Source organism: Myodes glareolus, chromosome 21 (genome assembly GCF_982192425.1).
Source record: "Myodes glareolus chromosome 21, mMyoGla1.1, whole genome shotgun sequence".
NCBI lineage: Eukaryota > Metazoa > Chordata > Mammalia > Rodentia > Cricetidae > Myodes > Myodes glareolus.
Genome location: NC_142046.1, coordinates 14,835,894 through 14,858,597, shown reverse-complemented (window position 1 = coordinate 14,858,597; position 22,704 = coordinate 14,835,894). Strand labels below are relative to the sequence as shown.

Here is a 22,704-nt window from a genome sequence, read left to right as displayed (position 1 = left end):
CGGCAGCTTTTTGTGATTGCTGACATTTTTGATAGTGACACTGCGCCCCATTGATGAGGCGCTGGGATGAAGTCAGGGCCTTCGGTGTGCTCAGCAAGCACCCTTCTGACAGAGTCGTAGTCCCAGCCTTTCACTGTGTCTGTCCGATACAGCATCTCCCCTGTGCAGCTCTCACTGTCCCAAAGTGCGTTTAGACCACACAGATCTCAAGCTTTTTCTCTCCCAAGCTGGAATTTTTGTTGTTTCGTTTTTTGGGTTTTTTTCGTGTTTTTTTTTGTTTGTTTGTTTGTTTGTTTTGTTTTGTTTTGTTTTGGCTTTGGTTTTTCTGAGAAAGGGTTTCTCTGTGTAGCCCTAGCTGTCCTGAAACTTGCTCTGTAGACCAGGCTGGCCTCGAACTCAGAGATCTGCTCTCCTTTGTCTCCCGAGTGCTGGGATTAAAGGCATGCTCCACCGCTGTCAGGCTCCAAGATGGAATTTTAAAGGTGTGTATCACTGCCTCTAGCCTTTTTTTTCTTTTTAAAAAATCAAATAGTCTCCTAAATTGCCCAGGCTGGCCCTGTACTCAGAATCCTGCCTTCTGCTCTGAAGTCACCAAAATCATAGGCATAGTACCATGTCCCACTCAGGTACCATCAGAAGGATCGTACTGACAGTACCCAGCAGAATCTTGAGGAAATCAGCCACCAGAGAAAGGCATGTTGATGTCCACCTGTCATCCCAATACGCTGGAGTCTGAGGCAGAAGGATTGTGAGCTTGAAGTCATTTGGGGCTACAGAACAAAACCATATCTCAAAAAACCAGGGCTGGAGGTGTAGCTCAGTGGTGGAGCATTTACCTAGCATGCTTAAGGACCTGTGATCAATCCCAGCACATTTATGCAACATTTAAAACAATAATAAACCCTCATACCCAGGCTCCCTGAAACCTGTACATGTCATATTCTGGGGTTAAAAAAAAAGTTAGCAGGATGTTTTAGAGGTTGTCAGGGTCTAAATACTAGCACTGCTCATATGGAAGACTCTGGTCTTGAAGAAGACTCTAATTCTGTTCCCAGAACCAAGGTGGGACAGCTTCACAACTGACTGCAGCTCCAGCTCTGGGGATCTGGTGCCCTCTTCTGTCCACTGTAGATACTGCACACACACACACACACACACACACACACACACACACACACACAACTAAAAGTTAAATACACATAAAAAAAGACTTAGTAGATGGATTAAAGGTCTTGATGTTAGCAGATGATGAAAGACCGGGAAAAGGGAAAAGTATCTCCTCCCCACTTCTGCCATTTGCCCTCTGTGTCCCCTCCCCATGTCTGCCACTGTATTGTCTTCCATGTCTGTATCCCCTGGTAGTACTGGCCGGTAGCTTCTCCTAGGCTGTGAGCTACCAAACCCAGTCTACCCTGACCACCCAGAGACCCCAAATGACCATGCTGTTCCTAACAGAAAGCTCTAGAATGTGCCAAAATGTGACTGACTCTGCCATACCCCAGAGCTTCCAGCCTGGCGCAGACAACCCCAGTGATCTGTGGGAACCCAGGCATGATTCCTGACTCACCATGCCCTGACTCTGCAGCATGGTCTGGGTGACATCTAGCAAGTGAAGACAGTGAGGGGTCTGGGGGATCCTGGCAGGGTGCTTAGCATGAAGTTCAGGGTTCCATCCCCAGTGTGTCATAAAACAGGCATGGTGGTATGTACCTGTAATCCTAGCAGACAGAAATTCAAGGCCAGGTGCACGGGTGGTGTCTTGATTGGTAAAGGGCTTCCTGGCACATAGGAGCACCCAGCAGCCACGGAAAATGCAGGTGTCATGGCATCTGTAATCTCTGAGAGACAGAGACAGGAGAATTCCCAGAGCTCACTGGCTTGCCAATCTAGTCAACTGGACTCCAGGTTCAGTGAAAAAAACTTGCCTCAAAAAGTAAGTTGGAGGGAGCTGGAGAGATGGCTCAGTGGTTAAGAGCATTGCCTGCTCTTCCAAAGGCCCTGGGTTCAATTCATGGCAACCACATGGTGGCTCACAACCATCTGTAATGACGTCTGGTGCCCTCTTCTGGTCTGCAGGCACACACAGACAGAATATTGTATACATAATAAATAAATAAATAGTTAATTAATTTTTTTTTAAAAAAAAGTAAGTTGGAGGGCTGGGAAGACAGCTCTTCGGGAAAGTGCTTGTGAACAAGCCTAATTCCCTGAGTTTGAATCTCAGAGCCTACCTGAGAACTGGACACAGCAGTGCACACGCCTGAAATCCCAGCACTGCTCTGGAGCAGTGGTTCTCAACCTTCCTAATTCTGCAACCCTTTAATACAGCTCCTTAGGTTGCGGTGATTCCCCCAACCACCAAATTATTTTTGTTGTTAATTCATAACTGTAATTTTGCTACTGTTGTGAATTATTATGTAAATACTTTTGAGACAGAGGTTATCGAAGGGTTCGAAACCCACAGGTTGAGAACCTCTGCGAGTCCAGGCTCTGGGCGAGGGTAGTCTGTGATATACAGAGGTGACTGACAAGAAAGACAATGCCTCAAACAAAATGGAAGGCGAGGACCAGCACCTGAGGCGCCCTCTGACCTCCACACGGAAGCTGAGGCGCATGAGTGTCCTCACTCACACACAAACACGTGAGAATTTAAGGTTCTCTTCCACTACACAGCAAGTTTGGGGCAGTCAAGGATACATGGGTCTCTGTCTGGTAGTAACAAGCAACACCACAACTGATGGAGAGAGGAGCCAGCGAGAGGGACAGACCGTAGGGGAGCATGTCCCAGGAGCTGGCAGCCTTACTTTGGAGTTCACAAACCCGCTTCTCAGTTGGAGGCCAAGCCCAGGTGTGTTCCCTCTCCCAAACACTCAGGCTCAAGTTCAGTGCCCCTCCCCTCTGCAGCCCAGAGCTGGTCCTGGGTCCTGTGGGTGCTCTTGTTTGAGGGCTCCACGTCCACATGACTGCGTTCTGAAGTGTGACCTTCTGCTAGACTGGGTTACGTGTCGTGTCCCCACTTCATCTGGCTGCTTTCGGGTGGCTCTCCTCCCTCTCAGCTCTGTGGGACATCCCCCATGCTGTCCCCAGGCAGAAAGCCCCTTGCCAAGTGTCACTGCTTCCAGGCCTGGGGAAGACAGCCTTGTCTGTGCTGTCACTACTGGCTGTCTCAAATCCTCCATGGCTCCCCATTGCCTAAGCCTCCCCTTCCATTGAGACCTGTGCCTGTGGAATAGATGGAGGCTGAACAGGAGTAAGGTTCAAGGCTGGTCCTGCCTCTCCCCCTACCCTAGCACCCTCCCCACTAGCTCAGGGTGCTCTTGTGGCCTGGGTCTTGAACCTGGAGTCTTGTCTTTTTGTGTTTTAATTAATTTTATTTATTTTATGGGTATGGGTATTTTGTCTCCGTGTATGTCTGTGTACCACATATGGTATCTAAGAAGGTCAGAAGAGGTCATCAGAGTCCCTGGCACTGGAATCACGGATTGTTCTGAGCCACCACGTGGGTGCTGGGCCTGAAGTGGGTGAAGGACTGCTCCCCTTCGGCACTACACCACACTCCTGCCCTGTCAACCCAGAACATGTTACTGCTAACCAGTCATCGCCAGCAGACAGCAGAGGTCGGAATGTCCCATGCCGGGCACTTGGAGCATATGGGCATGCTTGGTCTCCAGGCCAAGAGTCACCATGGAGGAAGTCAAGAGTTGCCCCTCTATGGTAGACTGCACTCCTCAACCCAACAGGGCTCCCCACGATATAGATTCTCCCACAGATGTTTGCTCGAGCGCTTTGACAGTTAGTGAGACACAGGAGACGGACCACACCAAATGCCACCACTGCCAGGGATGGAAAGGGTGGAGGCAGGAGGATGAGAAAGTCAAGGTCAAGTTGGAGGCCAGCCTGGGCTACGTGTGAGATCCTGTCTGAAAAAGTAAGTAAATAAAGTATGGTTGGATCTTTTTAAAGGAAGCCAGCCCAGACTCCCTCCCTCCTCCAAATACCTGGCAGCTTTGACTAGGGAGAGGTCAGACCCACAGTCTGACAAGGGTTCCAGGCCCCCGGGGTTGGGGGAATCCCAGACAGTGTTATCTGGAGAGCCGGGTACACGTCCTCTTCTATCTTGAGTAGGGAGTCTAAGCAAGCAGTGGCAGTCAGTTGCCAGGTAGGGGGTGGGAGGTGGACCATTGCCAGAAGCAGAAACCAGACTGTCCGCTGGGCAGGGCTCCACAGCTGGGCTGTAACTCGATTCTCCTGGTTTTCTCAGGGGCAGGACCCCCTCCGGTCTGGAATGTAGCCGGGGCCCAGAGAAGACTAACAAATGCTGAAGGCTTTGAAATCTCACCTCCAGGGGCCTCTCAGTGTTGAACAAACAGCCCCTCCTCCCGCCTCTGTGGGGAGCAGTCCCACCCTAAGCTGCCACTGAAGTTTTTCTGGCTATGGTTTCTGCTGCCACCCCCACTGCCCCATCCTGTGGAGAGGGAGAAGCAAAAGACTCAGGCCCCCTCTCCCGCCAGCTAAGGTTTCTAACCCAAACGCCCCCCCCCAAGACAGGGTCTAATTCATCTCTCACCTGAGACAAAGTAGAGAAGGGCCAGGTACCCCATCATTCCCATGGCCAAGACTGTTCCATGAGGCCAGGCCTGAGACCAGGAAGGGGTGCCCCTGTAGAACTCTATTCTCAAACCCCAGAGCAGGATGAGGTTGTGAAGGTTTGTTTGCATTTCTATAAAAGCCGTCTTTGTCTACTGCTGTCCAGCAGTTCCCAAGTAGGCAAGCTGGAGAGAGAGGGCTGTGACCCCGAGACTAACCTGCCACACTCTCCCACCTGCCACATTGAGTGGAAAACAGCTCCGGGGTCATGGCCTTTCAGCAGTTTCTTCTTCCAGGCAGGTTCCAGCTGAAGAGACCCTGAGGAGAGAGGTTCACCCCTCTTCCTGGGACCCCACGTGTCATAAGGGGGCAGCCTGAACATGCTGTCACACAGGTGCACACACGAGGCCTGCCTCAGCTCCAAGGGCAGGGAACTGAGCCCCCCATAATATCCTTTGAGAGGGGTTTCTGCCACTTTCTAAGAAAGGCTGTTCTTCATTCCCGCACCCACTTTGGGGGTCCCAATCTCTGGGCCTCGTGTATTCTGGACTCCATCTATAACTTTGTTTTCTCCTGCCTACCTGCTCCCCCGGATCTCAACTCATTTCAACCCTTCCTCTTCTTTCTCTGCCCCATCCCAGTGAACAAGATCCTCCCCCAAGCTCAAGTCCCCCAGCAGCGCAGGTTCCAGGACAAGCCTCCGCCTCTCCCTCCCCCACCCCGGGCCCTTCCTGGGACCCCAGTACTGAGGGACTCATGGCTTGCCTCTCTTTGGCCCTGTCCACAAACATAGTTGGGGAGCCATGTGCGAAAGACAGGAGGTTCAGGGAGACCAGCGACCCTGCAGAAATCCCTGATGTGGACGGGGTTGGCTTGCTGCCACCAACTCAGAGAGACAGAGTAAGTCACAGGCTCTGCTGCGTGGGGGGTGGGGGGTGGGGGTAGGGCAGAATATGCTGGTCTCTGCAACCCCTCCAGGTCAAGCCACCAACCAGACTCCTTCAACCTCCGCCACAGGCCACAGACAAGATCGCTCTGGGTCACTCTGGATGGTCCCTGTATCATTTCCTGTTCTCCCACCAGCCAGCCCTCACGTGTAGGCCTCCCTCTCTTGCAGGCCCTTCTGCCTTCCCAGGAAGAATTTCCCCAGCTTTCCACAGGCCATTAACTCAGTGCCCTGACTTGTTTGGTTAATGAATAATTAGACTGGACAGCGTCTGACCTCAGGTTGACCTTGGGCTCTCTGCTCGCCTGAAGCTTCCCTTCCTCCTGGAGTATGTGACCATTTCAGGGTGACCCTGCTTCTCTCCATTAGTGGGCTCCGAGCTCTGGAAATGCACCAGACAGCGAGAAACTCTGGACTCCATCGTAAAAGGCCAGCCTGCAGGACGCTCAGAGGCAGACTCCTTGCTGAACCAGAGGACCGGTACTGGGAACTGGTACGGGGCCTCCAGCAAGCCCTGCCACTGATGCTGAACCCAGATAACTCCGGACCCCGTAACCCCGCCACTGGGCCTCAGTTTCCCAGTACTCATAGACAGGTGGTTTGAAATATGGTCATGATTCATTCTGTGGTGTGGTATACATGGACAAGCGTATAATAGATGGAGCCAAGAAGACCTCCTAACCTCTATGTCTTGTAAACTGGGTTGGGGTAGTGACCTGTGTGTCTGGCAGCACTGAGGAGGGCAGGTGTCCTGACCTATGGTCCTGGCCACCTCTGCTGCTGGGTGGGCCTCATGCCTCCATGAGCCTGGTCTACCTCACAGACTTGACATGAAGAACCAGAGTGAACCAGAGGCCTTCCCCTCCCTCCAGCAGGGAGTGCTGGACTGGGCCTCACCCTCCTTGCTGAGGCCAGAGAAGAAGCAAAAGGTTAGAGGAGGCCAGAGCTCCTGGCAGGCAGAGCTTTGTGAACACAGACTGCCGAAGAGGAGCTCCCCCTGGAGAATGGCAGGCTCTTCAGCTCGCTCGGCCATGCAGGCTGGCAGGCCTTTAAAATGAATGCAAAGGAAATGAGGGGGGCCTGAAAGCTGGGAGACGGCTGCTGGGGACTGGAGTCTGGAAAGACGAGCGCATCTTCTTCTGGGCATGAGGACCGGAGCAGACCCGAGCCCGAGTCCTGGGTGCCCATGGGTGTCACCCAGCAAGAGATGAATCTGGATGTCTGAGAGGTAGGAGCTCAGTAGATTCAGAAGGTGTTGACAATTGATGGTCACTTCTGGCCGGGAACCCATGATGCGTGGGTTTGTGTTGGATTTTTAATTAGTTCAATTATTTATTTAGTGTCTATGTGAGAGCCTGTGGAGTGTGCTCCTGTTTGTCGTGTGTGCACAGCACATGAATACGCATGCAGGTGTGTGTGTGTGGGGGGGGTGTGCTGGCAGAGGCCTGAGGTCAAGGCCAGGGGTCTTCTTCACACCGAGCTCTCTCACCAAACCTCTGCTAGGCTCTGGTCAACCACTGGGATCGCGTCTCTGCCACCCCAGCAGACTCACTGCCCAGCCAGTCACTGCCCCAGACTCAGGGCCTCAGGCCTGTGCAGTAGGTGGGTTCCCAACCAAGTCCCCAGTACCCCTGCAGTCAGCTTACTGCTGCTGGTTTCAAATCCTCCCTTTAAAAGTAGATTTATTTATTATGTGTGGGGTGTGTGTGTGTGTGTGTGTGTGTGTGTGTGTTCTATGGCATGCATGTGGAATTGAGAGGGTAGCCCCGTGGAGTCACCTAGTAGGGCTTGATGCAGCTGTTTGGTTTTTTGTTTGTTTGCTTGCTTTTTGAAACATGGTTTGTTTGCATGACAGTTCTGACTGTCCTGGAACTCTCTTTGTAGACCATGCTGGTCTAGAACACACAGAGATCCACCTGCTTCTGCCTCCCAAGCGCTGGGTATTAAAGGCGTGCACTACCATGCCTGGCCGATGCATCTGTTTGTAAAGGGTCAAAGAACCATTGAGAAGGGTTCGGAGCACAGTGCCTGGTGCTCACACGGGCCTGGAATGATGCCTTCCCACCAGCCAGACCTCAAAACTGCTGCTCCTTCGACCCCGGGCAGGGCGGCTTCTGAGATGTTCAGTAACCAGTAACTAGTCCTAAGTGAGCGCTCCAGCCCTGCCTGAGAAATCAGAAAACAAGACTGGAAAGGACGGATTGGTTCCCAAGGAACTGCTTTCCGGAACAATGCCGAAGGTTTACACAGACACAAAAATATCCAAAATTTGCAGCCTCTGCCATCTAATAAAAAAAAATTGACAGTCATAACTGAACGTGCTCGCATACAGCTATAATCCCAGCACTCAGGAGACACAGGCAGAGGAGCCTGATTTTGAGGCCAACCCGCGGTGCCTAACAGGATAAAAAATAATAATAACGACGGCAGAGCTGTAGCGCAGCGGTGGGAAACAAGGCCGTGGCTCCGTCTCAGCACGGGGCATAAACAGATCTACAACGGAGGAGTAAAAAGAAGTCCAGGAAGCAAAGAAGAAGCTGGGTGGATGGCTTCAGTTCAGGAATTCGGGGGTTGAGCAGGCTGAGGCAGGAGGAGGACTGTAATTCAAAACCATCTCTTCCTCCCCTTATAAAGGATGACTTACAGGACTCAGTTCTCTTACTGTCACGAGGATCCTGGAGCTCAAACCCACTTGGTCAGCCTTGGCGGCCGCACCCCTTACCCACTTCGCCATCTCCTTCAAGCCCTAAATTCAAGTTTTAGGGTTGACAGTGCCGGCGGTGAAAAATACATGGGTGTGATTGATTCCTTGCGTAGAGTAACACATAAGACATATAAAATACCCAAAACATAAAAAATAACCAAGGAAGAGAGCAGAAGCAGCAGGAGGAAATCGGATGCGGAGAGGAGAGCGTGACGGAGCGGCGAGGTCGCCCTAAGCACGCAACACGCGTTGTTGGCAAGCAGTAAGGCCACTCCAAGCACACAGTATGTGCCATTGGAGTCCCAGGAGAGAAGTAGAAGCGTCAGCTAGGGAGAAATCATCACGGATTTTCCCCACCACCCAGAACTCAAGCAACCCCAAGCGCAGACAGTGACTGACTGGGTAAGAGGATGAGGAGGAGGAGCTGGAGGCAAGGAGAAGGTGGCAGAGACCTTGGCTGGACTGTGCTCCCTAGGAAGGCCAGCGCAGAGGAGGAGCTCAGGGTAGGAAGGGGACTGTGTGACCTGAGATGTTAGGCGGGGAGGCCGCAGGGGCACAGACATGATGAATCTTGGTGTTTAGAAGATGACAGGACCGGCTTCCTGGAAGTCGTAGGCACTGTGTGCGCTGCCGGGGAAAGCGGAGGGCCAAGGGCAGAGCCGCAGACACGTGCGTCAGGAACTTTCTGTGGTGAAACACCATGAGCAAGTCAGCTTATGGAAGGAAGGGCTTGTTTGGGCTTACAGTTCTAGAGGGACCGGAGTACGTGATGGTGGGACACCATGGCAGACGCAGCTGGTGACATACTTCCCACAGCGAGGCCACAGTCCTGAGCGTCCCCAAACAGTGCCGCCAGATCAAGCTTTCGAGTGCATGTACGAGTTTATGCAGGGACATTTTCATCCAAACCTCCATTACATCAGTTAACCGAGAGGTAGAGCGGAAAGAGTCCCAGAGGGTTGTGTCCTGCAGCCGAGAGCACAGTATCTGTAGAGACAATTCAGTGCAAGGATTATTTGTTCCCACTCTTGGGTGCGCCTCTCATTAAAGGAGGGAAGGGGAGAGGGAGGGAGAGGACAGACGCTCACACCAAGCGTTTCTCTTTCTCCTCCCTTTATTCTAGCAGGGTCCCGGTGTGGGGCCACCCACGTTCAGAGATGATATGCCACCTTAAGATTCTTGGGGAAGGCCCTCACAGACACACCCAGAGATACGCTTTTCTAATACGGTACTCAAGTGACATTCCAAATGAGCGTCCCAAGTCTGCCCCATCAACCAGGCACCAAACATGCTGCTTTAAAGAACATTCACCCTAATGTCTGTCCTGCAGGCCAAATGCCCAATAGTCTCAGTGCATCTCCAATAGTACCTACAGCCTCCACCAACAGTCCACAGCCTCCATCAACAGTCCCACAGCCTCCACCAACAGCCCCACAGCCTCCACCAACAGCCCCACAGCCTCCACCAACAGTCCCACAGCCTCCACCAACAGTCCCACAGTCTCTGTCAACAGCCCCACAGCCTCCACCAACAGTCCTACAGTCTCCATCAACAGTCCCACAGTCTCCACCAACAGTCCTACAGTCTCCATCAACAGTCCCACAGCCTCCATCGACAGTCCCCACAGCCTCCATCGACAGTCCCACAACCTTCGTCAACAGTCCTACAGTCTCCATCAACAGTCCCACGGCCTCCACCAACAGTCCCACAGCCTCCACCAACAGTCCCACAGCCTCCACCAACAGTCCCACAGTCTCTGTCAACAGCCCCACAGCCTCCACCAACAGTCCTACAGTCTCCATCAACAGTCCCACAGTCTCCACCAACAGTCCTACAGTCTCCATCAACAGTCCCACAGCCTCCATCGACAGTCCCCACAGCCTCCATCGACAGTCCCACAACCTTCATCAACAGTCCTACAGTCTCCATCAACAGTCCCACGGCCTCCACCAACAGTCCCACAGCCTCTATCAACAGCCCCACAACCTCCATCAACAGTCCCCACAGCCTCCATCAACAGTCTCACAGCCTCCATCAACAGTCCCACAGTCTCCATCAACAGTTCCACAGCCTCCATCAACAGTCCCCACAACCTCCATCAACAGCCTCACATCCTCCATCAACAGTCCTAAGCTGGTTCAAAGCTCAGGTTCAAATCCTGTCTGAGATTCACGGCAAAGTGTTGTCTGTAGCCCTTTCAAAACAAGAGACCAAAATCCAGGCTAGGAGGGAGTCCTGGTTCAGCAGGCTTCCCCAATTTCTGCTGTAAGTGTCTGTGAAATGGGGGACCCTCCCCTCAGTGCCTTTCCCTCTCCTGGGACCCGCTCACACTACACCCTCTTCCTAAGTCCCCAACCCACCTCCTCCTGAGAAAAACTGGATATGGGAGGTGGGGAGGGAGCCGGCCACAGGAGGGCTTTTCCATGGCGTTAGATCAGGAGGACAGTTGGGGTTCCCTCACATATTCCTCCTCCTCCAAACTCCTGACAACCCCCAATCGGTGTCTGAGCCTCCTCATTCCCTTGGCGAACCCTTAGTGATAGTTTTGGTAACTTCCGGAATAAATGACAATTATTAAGGAATAAGGAATCAAATCACAGGGCTGGAGAAATGGTTCAACAGTTAAGAGTATTTGTTTCACTTGCAAAGAACCTGTGTTCCGGTCCCAGCATCCACTGTAGGCAGTTCACAACGACCTGCAACTCTAGCATCTGGGGGGGGGGGAATCTGCTATCTCTGACTTCTGAGGCAACTGCACTCAAGTACCCTCCCCCCCAAAATATATCTATATATACTATACATAGTTTAAAAAAATCTTTAGGGAAGAAAAGCAAGTTACATACATTCATATGCAATGACACAGGGCAAACAGAAAGGGAGACTACAGGAAGGCATGGACCACAGAACAACAAAATCTGAGGGAACATTAAATTCTATACTTTCTGCCCAGAGCATCAGAGTTCTCCCAACTCCCACAGCCCTGCCCATGGTTTACAGTTTAACTCACAAGGCCTCTCTCTCTCTGGCTCACTCCACTTGTTGCTTGTGGATTCCACGTTCCTGGCATCTCCAGCATCCTGAGGTCACCTCTGCATTTAGGCTTCAGTGTTACACATCACCCATAGGAGACTGCCTGCAGGGATCTACTCACCTCTGGATCTTCCTGGCTTTCTTTTGAAGTCTGGGTGGAAGCCTCCATGACCCCACAACTATTTTTTTTAATTTATTTATTATTTTTGTTTCATGTACACTGGTGTTTTGCCTGTATGTCTGTATGAGGATATCAGATTCCCTGGAACTGGAGTTACAGACAGTTGTGAGCTGCCATGTGGGTGCTGGAGATTGAACCCAGGCCCTCTGGAAAAACAGCCAGTGCTCTTAACCACTGAGCCACCTCCCCTGCCCCATCCTTCAACTCTTATATTTTGCAAAACAGACCACATGGTCGAGATAAGGTCTGTCCTTCATCTGAATGTGGCTGGGCCCTCTTAGACAGTGGCTTCAGGAGTCTGAGGGCTTGGTAGCTCAGGAGAGTACAGAGTCCTGGAGAAACAACTTCTGAGATGGCCTGTGCTCAAAGGGCACCCGGAGGCACTCACTTCTCAAGAGAAAGAGTCTCAAATGAATTTCCTCTTTTATATCCTTCAGCCAGCCACGGCTGGGTGCACCTAGATTTTCTTCCACTCAAGCCCTATGTTGGATGCCAAAAAGCTGTTAGCTGAATTTTATTCTTTGTTCTTATTATTTGTTCTTTGGTCTTTTGGGGGGGGGGCTGCCACCAAGTTCCCAAATAAATCACACACGAATCTTATTCTTTCTTATAAATGCATGGCCTTAGCCTGGCTTATTTCTTGCCAGTTTTTCTTAAATTATCCTGACTACCTTTTGCCTTTGGACTTCTTCCTTTTCTTCTCTATGTCTTACTTTCACTCTTATTCCATGGCTGGCTGGGTGACTGTGTGGCTGGCCTCTGACATCCTCCTCTCCTTGTTCTCCTCCTATTTATTCTCTCTGCCTGCCAACCCTGCCTATTCCTTTTTCTTGCCTTGCGATTGGTCATTCAACTCTTTATTAGATCAATCAGGCAAAGAATCACAGCTTCACAGAGTTAAAACAAATGCAACACAAACAAAAGCAACACATCTTTACATCATTAAACAAATGCTCCACAGCATAAACAAAGTAACACACCTTAAAATAATATTCTACAACGGGTGGGGTCTGGCCAGTTCTCAAGAACTGGCCCCAAGGCATTTTTCCTATTGTACCAATGCAAGGGATTTAGCTTTCAAAATTCTTTTATTAAATGTCTCTGTCTGTCTGTCTATCTGTCTATCTATCATCTATCTATCTTTCCATCTATCTATCTGTTGTAGTGGGAGGAGCAGGCTGCATAAAGGGGAAATGGTGTAGGAGGTTCTTCTTTCTATGTGTTGCTTTCAATGGTTGAATAAAGAGACTGCCTTGCCCAGCCCTTGGGTGGGTGGAGTAGACAGAACAGAATGTTGGGAAGAAGGGAAGTGTGGCATACGTCATGAATCTCAGGCCTAAGACAGACGTAGGCTAGAATCTTGCCGGTAAGCCACAGTCACACGGTGATACACAGATTTAACAGAAATGGGTTAATCAATATGTGAGAGTTAGCCAATAAGAGGCTAGAGCTAATGGGCTAGGCAGTAATTTAATTAATACAATTTCTGTGTGGTTATTTCAGGTATAAGCTAGCAGGGCAGGACGCAGCCTGCCGCTCCTCTTACTACAATCTATCTGTTGCATGTGTTCGCATGCACATGGGAATACATGAGCACAGGTCATACATGAGCACAGGTCACAGGACAACTTACAGAAGTCATTTCTCTCCTTCTGCCGTGCACATCCTGAGAATCAAATTTAGGTCACCAGGCTTGTCTGTTTGTGCCTGTGTACAGGCATGTCCAGAAGAGGACGACATGTAACTACAGATGATTACATCTGCCTGGCATGGGTGCTAGGAACTGAGCTCCAGTCTTCTGCGAGAACAGCATGCATGCTTAACCTGTGAGCCATCTCTCCAGCTCCCATCTTGACCGTCTGTAGGGGCTCTAATCTCTTCAGAAACTTCCCTGTAGTGGCATTTCACTTGTATTTTAATAAATAAAGCTTGCCTGAAGATCAGAAGAGTAAAACAGCCACACTGATCAGCCTTAAAGACCAGGCAACAATAACACACATCTTTAATCTCAGTAGCCACACTACTGAGATTAGTAGTAGTGGTGCACACCTATGATCCCAGCCCTAGGAAGGATTATAAAATGGGAGGAGACAGCTCTCAGACAGTCTCATTCTGAGGTTTTCTGGAGGCAGGATTGCCATTTCAGATTGAGGTAGAGGTAAGAGCCAGTGGCTGGCTGTTTTACTTTTCTGACCTTCATGTTGAACCCCATTTTTTTTCTCTGAGTTTTTATTACTCATGTTTCACTTTCCCTTCAATTCCCATGACTTTTCTGATTGAACAGCACTTTTTAATTTTTAATTAATTAATTAATTAATTTATCTATCTGGCTTTTCAAGACAGGGTTTCTCTGTAGTTAGTTTTAGAGCCTGGCCTAGAACTAGCTCTTGTAGACCATGCTGGCCTTGAACTCACAGAGATCCACCTGCCTCTGCCTCCAAAGTGCTGGGATTAAAGGTGTGAGCCACCACTGCCTGGCTTACACAGCACATTTTGAGTCTACTTTCTGATCTTCATTTTCACCATAAATCTGGCTAACAGTAGCCAGTAATAACCATGCCACAGCCTGAATTCTGACCTACCTTGACATTCCTTCTACCAAACCAGTTATCTCATCACTGTTAGCCCTTCCTCAAAGTCTCAGAACACAGACAACATGAGAACAAATTCTTTGCCAGCATCTCACAGGAGTGGCGTCTAGTCCGACTCCCAGCTCAGTCCTTGCTCCCGGCTGAAACCACGAGCACAGCTTCAGTGTCTGCATCTCCATGGGCATGTTTGCCTTCTGAGCATCTATCGGAACTACCTGTTAGCTCTGGTGACAGCGTTCTACAAATTATTTAAATTGCATGTCACTTTTTTGTTTGTTCGTTTGTTTGTTTGTTTTGAGACAGGGTTTCTCTGTGTAGCCTTGGCTGTCCTGGATCTCACTCTGTAGACCAGGCTGGCCTTGAACTCAGAAATCCACCTGCCTCTGCCTCCAGATCTGCGTGTCACTTTAAAAAAATAACAAATTAATGTGTGTGTGTGTGTGTGTGTGTGACTGTGTGTGTGTGACTGTGTGTGTGTGTGTGTGTGTGTGTGTGTGTGAGAGAGAGAGAGAGAGAGAGAGAGAGAGAGAGAGAGAATGTGCGGGGTGTCCTCCTCCACCACTCTCCACCTCTTCCTTTGAGGCAGGGTCTCTCCCTGAATCTAGGGAGAGGTTCTCTCTGTTAGCTTGGAAGCCAGCAAGCCCTAGAAACCCTTTCTTCTCCCATCTTGGAGCTGTTCACAGATGTTGGCTAGGACACCCAACCTGTTATACGGGAGTCGGAATTCAAACTCCAGTCCTCACGCTTGCAGAGGACACGCTCTGAGCCACGGAGCCATCTCTCCAGCTCTAATTCTTTTTATTTATTTCTTTATTTGTGCTCCCCCTGCCCCTGCCCCCTGAGCGTGGGGACCCCAGGGATGCACCACACTTAGCCCTGCATTTCCAGATTTTTTCTGATAAAGCAGAGAAGAGTCGGTGGTCGGGTTTAGTAACCTCGATGACTCCATTCCATATGCTTTTCCTGTGACAAAGAAAACTTAAAATGAGGAGGATTCTTTTGGCTCATGGCTTCAAATGCCTCAGGAGCAAAGTTCCTCGCATCACAGCAGCCAGGAAGCAGAGAGAGGCGGCCAGTACCCAGGTGGCCTCCTCGCTTCCTCTCTCCCATCTTGGCCTGGAGCTTACTGGATGTTGTCACTGAAGGTAGGGGGAACCTTCCTTCTTCCCCAACTCTCCCTCCCACACGTGTGCAATTACTAATCTAGGTGCTTCTCCATCCTGTCACATTAACAACCAAGACCGACTATCAGTTGGGCCTTTAATCTCAGCACTCAGGAGGCAGAGGCAGACAGGTAACTGTGAGTTTGAGGCCAGCCTGGTCTACATAGTGAGTTCAAGGTCAGCCAGGACTACACAGTGATGATACTGTCTAAAAAATAAATAAATAAAAACAAAAACAAAACAAAACACTATTGAGCTGGAGAGATGGCTCAGCAGTTAAGAGCACTGAGCATTGATCGCTCTCCCAGAGGTCCTGAGTTTAACTCACAGCAACCACATGGTGACTCACAACTACATATAATGGGATCTGATGTCTTCTTCTGGCATGTAGGCATGCATATAGACAAACATAAATAATTTTTTTTTAAAAAAGTGACTATCACTCACAAGTGGCTTCAAGGGACACATATCAAGAAAACAGGGTGCCATTGAGTCCAGTAGATAGATTTGGGTTCCTTCCCACGAGGCACTAGTGTGGGTCTACCCCAGGCAACGAACAGAGAACAGTTGACAGGAGGAATTCTGGGAAGTGGTGTAGGAGTGAGGAGTAAGGCACAGCAGAGGAGGGGAGAGGAGGATGGAAGGAGTGGGGGAGAAGGGAGTTAGGATACAAAGAGATCTGGAGCAGGGTAGCAAGTTTGTATCCTCCTGATGGACAGGTGTAAGGGAGACAGAGAAGTCAGGAAGTCTCCCTGCCAGTCCTCAGAGGCAAGCCGAACCAGCCACAACCAGGGAGAACCATGGTTCAGGGTGAGGTGGAGGTCCCTGGGGAAGACTGCATGGAGGGAAACTAGGGATGGCCAGGGGATCCTCGTAGTGATCAGGAGGGATGCTTTGAGTGATCCCAAGCTTTTGAGAGGATGAAGAACTGTGGCCCATCCCTGGTAAGGAAATGGGCAGAACCACAGAGGTGAGAGACTTCACGGGGAGTAGAGTAAGCTGGAAAGAGCAGCATGGAAAATCAAAACATGGAGAGAGGGGGCTGGAGAGATGGCTCAGTGGTTAAGAGCATTGCCTGCTCTTCCAAAGGTCCTGAGTTCAATTCCCAGCAACCGCTTGGTGGCTCACAACCATCTGTAATGAGGTCTGGTGCCCTCTTCTGGCTTGCAGGCATACATGCAGAAAGAATATTGTATGCATAATAAATAAATAAATAGTTTAAAAAGAGACATGGAGAGGGAGACAGGAAGAAATGGGAGGAGGAGGAGGAGGAGGAGAAGGAGGAGAGAGAGAGAGAGAGAGAGAGAGAGAAGCAAGCATGCTGGTGCCCCACACCCTGGACTCCATCACACTCACTCGGGTGGGCACTTGGACCTGGAGCCCTTCCTTGGAGCCTTGGAGGCTGTTCTAGCTGCCTAGGGCTATGAACTATGAACACCGGAAAGGTCACGAGAAGCCAGGCTCAGATGCAGGTGCAGGGGTGCATGGTGGACATAGTGGCGGCCCTGGGTCCCTGGAAGCTCAGAGGCTCACAAGAGCCTCTCTTGGCAAGGAGCGCTGGAAAGCCTCAGCCTGCTCTTCCAAGCCACCTGCTGCCTGCTGCCCCTGCCAGCCCTGGATGCCTGGGGGAGCAGCAGTAGAAACCATTTCCCTGAACTCCAGCTGGGGAGGGGAAGCTGGCTGAGTTGATGGCTGCTGCTTTTCTCTTTAGTATCCTGTACCCAGCAGTGGGCAGCCAAGCCCCACTGTGTCTACTATGTCCTCTCAAGTGCTGCAGAAGCCAGGAGAATGCCTTTCTCTGCATGAGTGTGCTCTGCTCCCCATGGGTATGTTGTGCTCCTCATGGGTGTGTTATGCTCCCCATGGGTGTGTTGTGCTCCCCATAAGTGTGCTGTGCTCCCCATGGGTATGTTGTGATCCCCATGAGTGTGCATTGATCCCCATGAGTGAGCAGTCACACTCAACACTCAGGACATTCTGAAAGCACATGGAGGCAAACACAGACACCAGCACATCCGGAAACACCTGTGCACTTAGAGTCGCTGAGTGTGTGTACATGGGTGCAGAACTACACACGAACATCTGTGGAACCATGAAGGTGTTCACAGAGATGGTGAAGCCACACAGAGAAGCACATAAAGATACACAAGCACATATATTGTTCCATACTCACCCGTCTCTGCATCCATGGGGAAGTTCATCTCACAGGCAGGAGTGTTTACCCACACATAAATGCAGCCTGAAAACCAAGTGCCAGCAGATACACACAGGCACGTGCAAGACACACACAGGTGCCAGTGGGCATAAATATACACAGGTGTGCCAACCCACGCTCAGGAGTGCAGAGATGGAATGGCGCGTGCACACACGCACACACACCTGTAGACCCATATCAGGTACACCATGCCACAGACACAGGCATCTCCCTGCTACACCTGCAGACGTATACATGGCCTTGTACATGTCTACAGATACACACTCAGTGGCTCCTGAGTTGCAGAGAAGCCCTGATTCTCAGCACAGACATTCACCATGTGGAATGGTGAGAACTCTCGCATTCCCACAGAAGGTTGCCCCAGGCACTCTGCGACATCCCAGGTGAGAACTAAACCACTACTCGCCTGTCCTAAGCCAGGGAGCGACAGTCTTTGCAAATCACAAAGCCGTCCTGTCCCCCAAGACAGTCTGTCCCTATATTTCCAGGAGAGACACCTACCACCCATTTCCTCACACTCTCCAGGATTCCAGACCCCAGAGGGGAGGAGGAACAGCAACCCAGCATTCCTTTGGCCCCTTCCATCTAACGCTGTCTCCCTTTGGCACCAGGCCAGGGCAGCTGTGACCAGCAGAATGGCTAACACTTATCTTGTCCCAGAGGAGATCAGATCCTGAGGACCAACTGGCTCTGTAGTGTCCATTGTGGGAAAGGCCAGGAGAATTGGGAGAGAACCAGAGGGTGGACCTGCCCCTTAGACCCAGCCCATTTGCCCATTTGATTGACTGACTTGGTGGGGCTTTGCTTTTGTTAATAAAGATTTTTTTTAAAAAAAAGACTTAACTATTTTATCTTCATTGTTGTCTGTGTGTGTAAGTGCATGTGAGTGTGGGTGCCCAGGGAGGCCAGAAGAACATAAGTACCCCAGAATGGGAACAACAGGGGGTCGTGATGCACTTTGTGAGGGTGCTGGGAACAGAACTCAGGTTCTGTGCTTGTCTCTGCTCTCAACTGCTAAGTCATCTCTCCAGTCTATGGGTTGGTTGGTTGGTTGGTTGGTTTGTCCGTCTGTTTTGTTTTGAAGTTTAGGGGAATTTTATCACAGTTTAAAAGAAAACCCCAGCCAGGCTTAGTGATACACACCCTTAATCCCAGCACTCCGGAGACAGAGGCAGGCAGAGCTCTGTGAGTTCGAGGCCAGCCTGGTCTACAGAGTGGATTCCAGGCCAGCTGGGTTACATAGTGAGACCCTGTCTGAAAAAAATCAAAGAAATAAAGCAGTCAACTTGCTGCAGGGCAGTAAGCTGCCAATCTCAGCAGCTGCCCAGAGAGGGTCGATGGAGAGGCAAGAGGAAAATTCATGGCCTTTGAGCCTGCATGGAAGTCAGCCATGTCGTAGACCAGCAGCCGCATGGTAGGGATGGGGGCCTTAAAGAAAGAGTGAAAAACCCAAAAGAATCAGGGAAATAGTAGGACCGAGGCTCTAGCCAGCATCTAAAAGAAAGATGGAAGAGAATAGAAAGCCATACCTTCCTGAGTCCGGATTCAGGACAACAGACAAACCCAGCGGAACCTCATGGTGGCTCTGTAGCAACCACTTGGTCTGGTTTTGAGACAGGATTGCTTGTAGCCTAGTCTGGCTGCAAATTAGCTACATAGACAAGAATGATCTTAAGCTCTCCATCCTCCTGCCTCTGCCTTCCAAGTGCTGGGGTTGCGGGCAGACACCACCACCATGCTCAGGTCTATGGAGAACCTCTCACATCAGGCAAGCCTTCTACCAGCTGAGATCAGGTCCAGCCGTGCCTCCAACACAGGATTCCTGCAGTTCGAGTGGACTGAGACAGCAGAGGCTCCCAGTAGAGGAGCTGGGCTGAGCCTCCCTGCTGTTCAAACTCCTCCCAAATACCCCCAGTTACCCCAAGCCTGTGGTCTTTCCACCCTGCCTCTGGGCAGCACCTGCCCCTTCCCCACACACTGGCTTTTTTTTCCCAGCTGCTCTAAGCTGTCAGTTTTTGTTCAAGTTGGCCTTGGTGTCCCCTGGTGACTGACCTTCCACCCAAGCCTAGTCCCTCAGCCCCTGAACTCACCACAGGTTTGGGGAGACGTGTAGAGAGAAGGCCCAAGTCTTGCCCCATGGGAGGGAGGGGTTGTCCTGTTCTCAGTGGCACACACTCTACCCAGGTTTCACGAAAATGTGCAGTGTTGGCAGGCTGGTACATACCTCAGTTACCACAATTCAGGAAGCAGAGGCAGGAGGCTCAAGAGTCAAGCTAGCCTGGGCTACACAGAAAGACCTTTGTTGTTGTTTTAACCCCACCCACCCACCTGCGGCTGGCAGGGGTACAGTAGTACCCAAAAGAGCCTCAGGAGAAGCAGGCCTACCCCCCCACACACACCCCCCACAAAGTTTAGAAGGTCTAGGACAGTGCAAGCTGCCATCTCTCCCACACTTCCAAGCTGCAAATCTCTGCGCAACAGGGCTAAGGTGCCCAGACTAACTCCCCCAGCCTCTCCCCGTCTCCTAGCCGTGTTCCGGGCTCTGGAGTGTTGAGGCCCGCTGCTCACTTGTATGTCCAGCTGTCTGCCTTTGCTGACTTGGTTTCCTCATCTGAAAGGTGGAATGTCATCTCTCCTGGAACCTCTGCAAAGAATCGGTGCTTTGTATATATTGTATAAATGTCTGACTTGGGTCAGACGGCTCAGCAGATAGAGGAACTTGCCACATAGCCAGACAACATGTGTTCTGTCCCCAGGACCTGTACTGACCTGGGGACAGACACACACGTGCCACACACACACACACACACACACACACACACTAAGTAAATAAATGTAAACGATAAAATAAATCGTATAAATGTTCCCAACAAGCCCGCCAGAGGCTTCTTTCAGGATCAAGATTCAGGAACGACCTCAGCCTGGGCTTACAGCCGAGCAGCCTGAGGCTCAGAGGATTCTCGAACTTTCTCAGGCTCCTGGACACACAGTGCGCGAGCTGAGCCCTTGGCAGTGGTAGGCTTGTGGAGGAGGGCAGGGCGGTCAACTGAGCGTCAATGGGCGGCGGGGTGAGCGGGAGCAGGGGGATGCCCGGGAGTGCCGGGGAGGCCCCGCCCCCGGGCCCGGCCGGGGTCTGCAGCCGTCAGCGTCGAGCGCGGCCCCGCCGAGGGATCGATAACTAATTTCAGCGCCGCAGCCGCCCGGGTTTTTTCCCGATAATTGCGCGCCGGCAGCTGCGAGCCAGGCCCCCAGCCCGCCGCGCGCCCCCGCCCGCGCGCGATCAATTGACACCGCCACCGGGCGCCGGGAAAACTCATTTTTCTCTCCCTCCCCGGCTCCCGGTGGGCGCGGGCTGAGCTCACGGTGGCCGGGTTGGGGGTGGCCGTGAGGCCTGGGCGGAGGCGTTTGGCTGACCTTCTGCTTCTCCAGAGGGGACCAAAGATGCACCTGCCACCCCAGGCTGGAAAGAGGTGGTGACGGGAGGAAGGACCGAGAACGCAGTGGGTTCAGGTCTAGACTCGACAGCCTACTACTGAGTGCCTCGGTTTACCTCTCTTCTCATAGGGTTCTGGCACGATATTAGGCAAGGTAGACGTGAGGTGGCGTCCCGGTTGAACCACTCAGTGAATGGTGTTGTTAAGAGCAGGGAGTGCTTTTTGGTTCCCAGCCTGGCTTTGAGCAACTACGGTTTGCCAGGCCTGGTCCAGGCGTTTCTAAACAGAGAAGCCAAGAATCTCCACCTCCCTGCAACTGGCTTCTAACAGTAGGATGTGTCATAAAGATAGCGAGCGAGGAGGAAACAGTGAGGGAGACGGCAAGGGCCAGCGGGTGGAAATAAAGCCGAGGTAACTGGGATACACTGGGTCCGGACACCTAGCCAGTACCAACCTGCAGGGCTCAGCTCTTAGGCCCCTCCCCGAGGCTCTCCCAGGCAAGCACGGAGCTGCTGCCTGTTCAAGGTCGCAGGAAAGCTGCAGACTTGGCATTCTCTGTGGAGGGAGGGCGGAGGAGGGAGAAGCTGGCTGTGGGTGGGAGTCTCCCTATGGGAGAGTCCACGAGATGGCGAGAGAAAGGGAAGGGGGCTAGAGAGCAGGGTGAGGGTGGGGGTGGTTACCCACCGACAGAGAGAGGAGAAAGAAGACAGCCCTTGCCTGTGGTCAAGGACTCCTGGAGCCTGGGGGCTGGGCTCCAGAGGGAGGTTGGGGGACCACCCTAAGGTCACAGGAGGCGGAGTTGGGCTCCTGTGTCCTGCTACCCAGCCCTGGAGGAGGACAAGAGAGGCCTAGGAGAAAGGATAAAGAGGAAGCAACTCGGTGGGGAGGGTGGGGGTTTTCATTGGGCAGAGGCCACAGGGCTTCCCGGGAGCCACGTGGAGGATTGAGGATGACTGACAAGGCCTCCGGGAATCAGATGTGCTGACTGGCCCCACCCCACCCCCAGTTTCCAGAAACCCAGCAAAAGAGGCTTAAGACTCCCCCTGTGGCAGTGAGGGAGCCAGGCAGGGGTAGAGGCTCCCAGCTGCTGGGGAAGTGGTGAGGTCAGGACTCCGCCCTGCCTGCCTCAGTTTCCTCATTTCAGGGCTGAGGGTGAGGTCCTGATGCTCTCTGTGTCTTCCTTTCTTCTGTGTTACCAGTTCTGGGACAAGCCCAGGGCAGTGACTCAGCCAACAGGAAGAAGGAAAGGACTGGCAGCTAGGGTGCTAGCTGTGCTTGGGACTCAGGACAACAGAGAACTGGGTGTCACCCTCTCAATGGACCGTTTGCACACCCACCCATCCACTCATCCATCTAACTGTTCTGCCTAAATATTTACTAGGTTATTTAGCAAGGATTGGGTAAGTGTCTGCTATGGAGAGGCCCCATGTGCAGGGTCAACACAAGACTGCAAACTTCTCTGTGTCTCCCTGCCCCGTTCCTACACATCTACCTTCCTTGTCCTTTGGAATATGATCAAGAACACTAGAAAGAGGCAGCAATGGACTTCAGCCTGTCATGTGACCTAGGCAGGCCCGGTGAACTGTCTGTGTTTTGATCGGTCAAGGACCAAGAGTGGAGCCCTTGCCCTGCCTGGGAAAGGGTGGCCCTAGTTAAACAGCACTGGGTGAAGACCTTCCACCTAGGATGTCGTCCAGACCCTCAGTCTGTCAGAGTGGAAAAAGGGACCCAAGACCAAGGGCGGCGCAGAGTCACGCAGCTAGGAGGCTGTTAGGAGTAAGCTTAGGTCTGACTGACCCCAGAACTTGCCCCTTACCAGGGACCATGGCATCCCAGCCAGAAACTGGCTGTGA

At 51.7% G+C, this 22,704-nt stretch overlaps 2 long non-coding RNA genes across 2 annotated transcripts; one reads left to right on the top strand and one right to left on the bottom strand.

Moving 5' to 3' along the window:
• The first annotated feature begins 5,747 nt into the window (after positions 1–5,747).
• LOC146890487 (uncharacterized) lies at positions 5,748–8,338 on the top strand. The gene is made up of 2 exons (XR_014998911.2): positions 5,748–6,761; positions 7,418–8,338. It is a non-coding gene; the product is annotated as an uncharacterized LOC146890487 (long non-coding RNA).
• Positions 8,339–8,469: 131 nt separating this feature from the next.
• On the bottom strand, positions 8,470–21,530 carry LOC125398908 (uncharacterized). The gene is made up of 5 exons (XR_007231550.3): positions 21,306–21,530; positions 19,986–20,061; positions 19,508–19,700; positions 9,045–9,224; positions 8,470–8,922 (listed from the first exon to the last, which is right to left on the bottom strand). It is a non-coding gene; the product is annotated as an uncharacterized LOC125398908 (long non-coding RNA).
• Between the last annotated feature and the right edge of the window lie 1,174 nt (positions 21,531–22,704).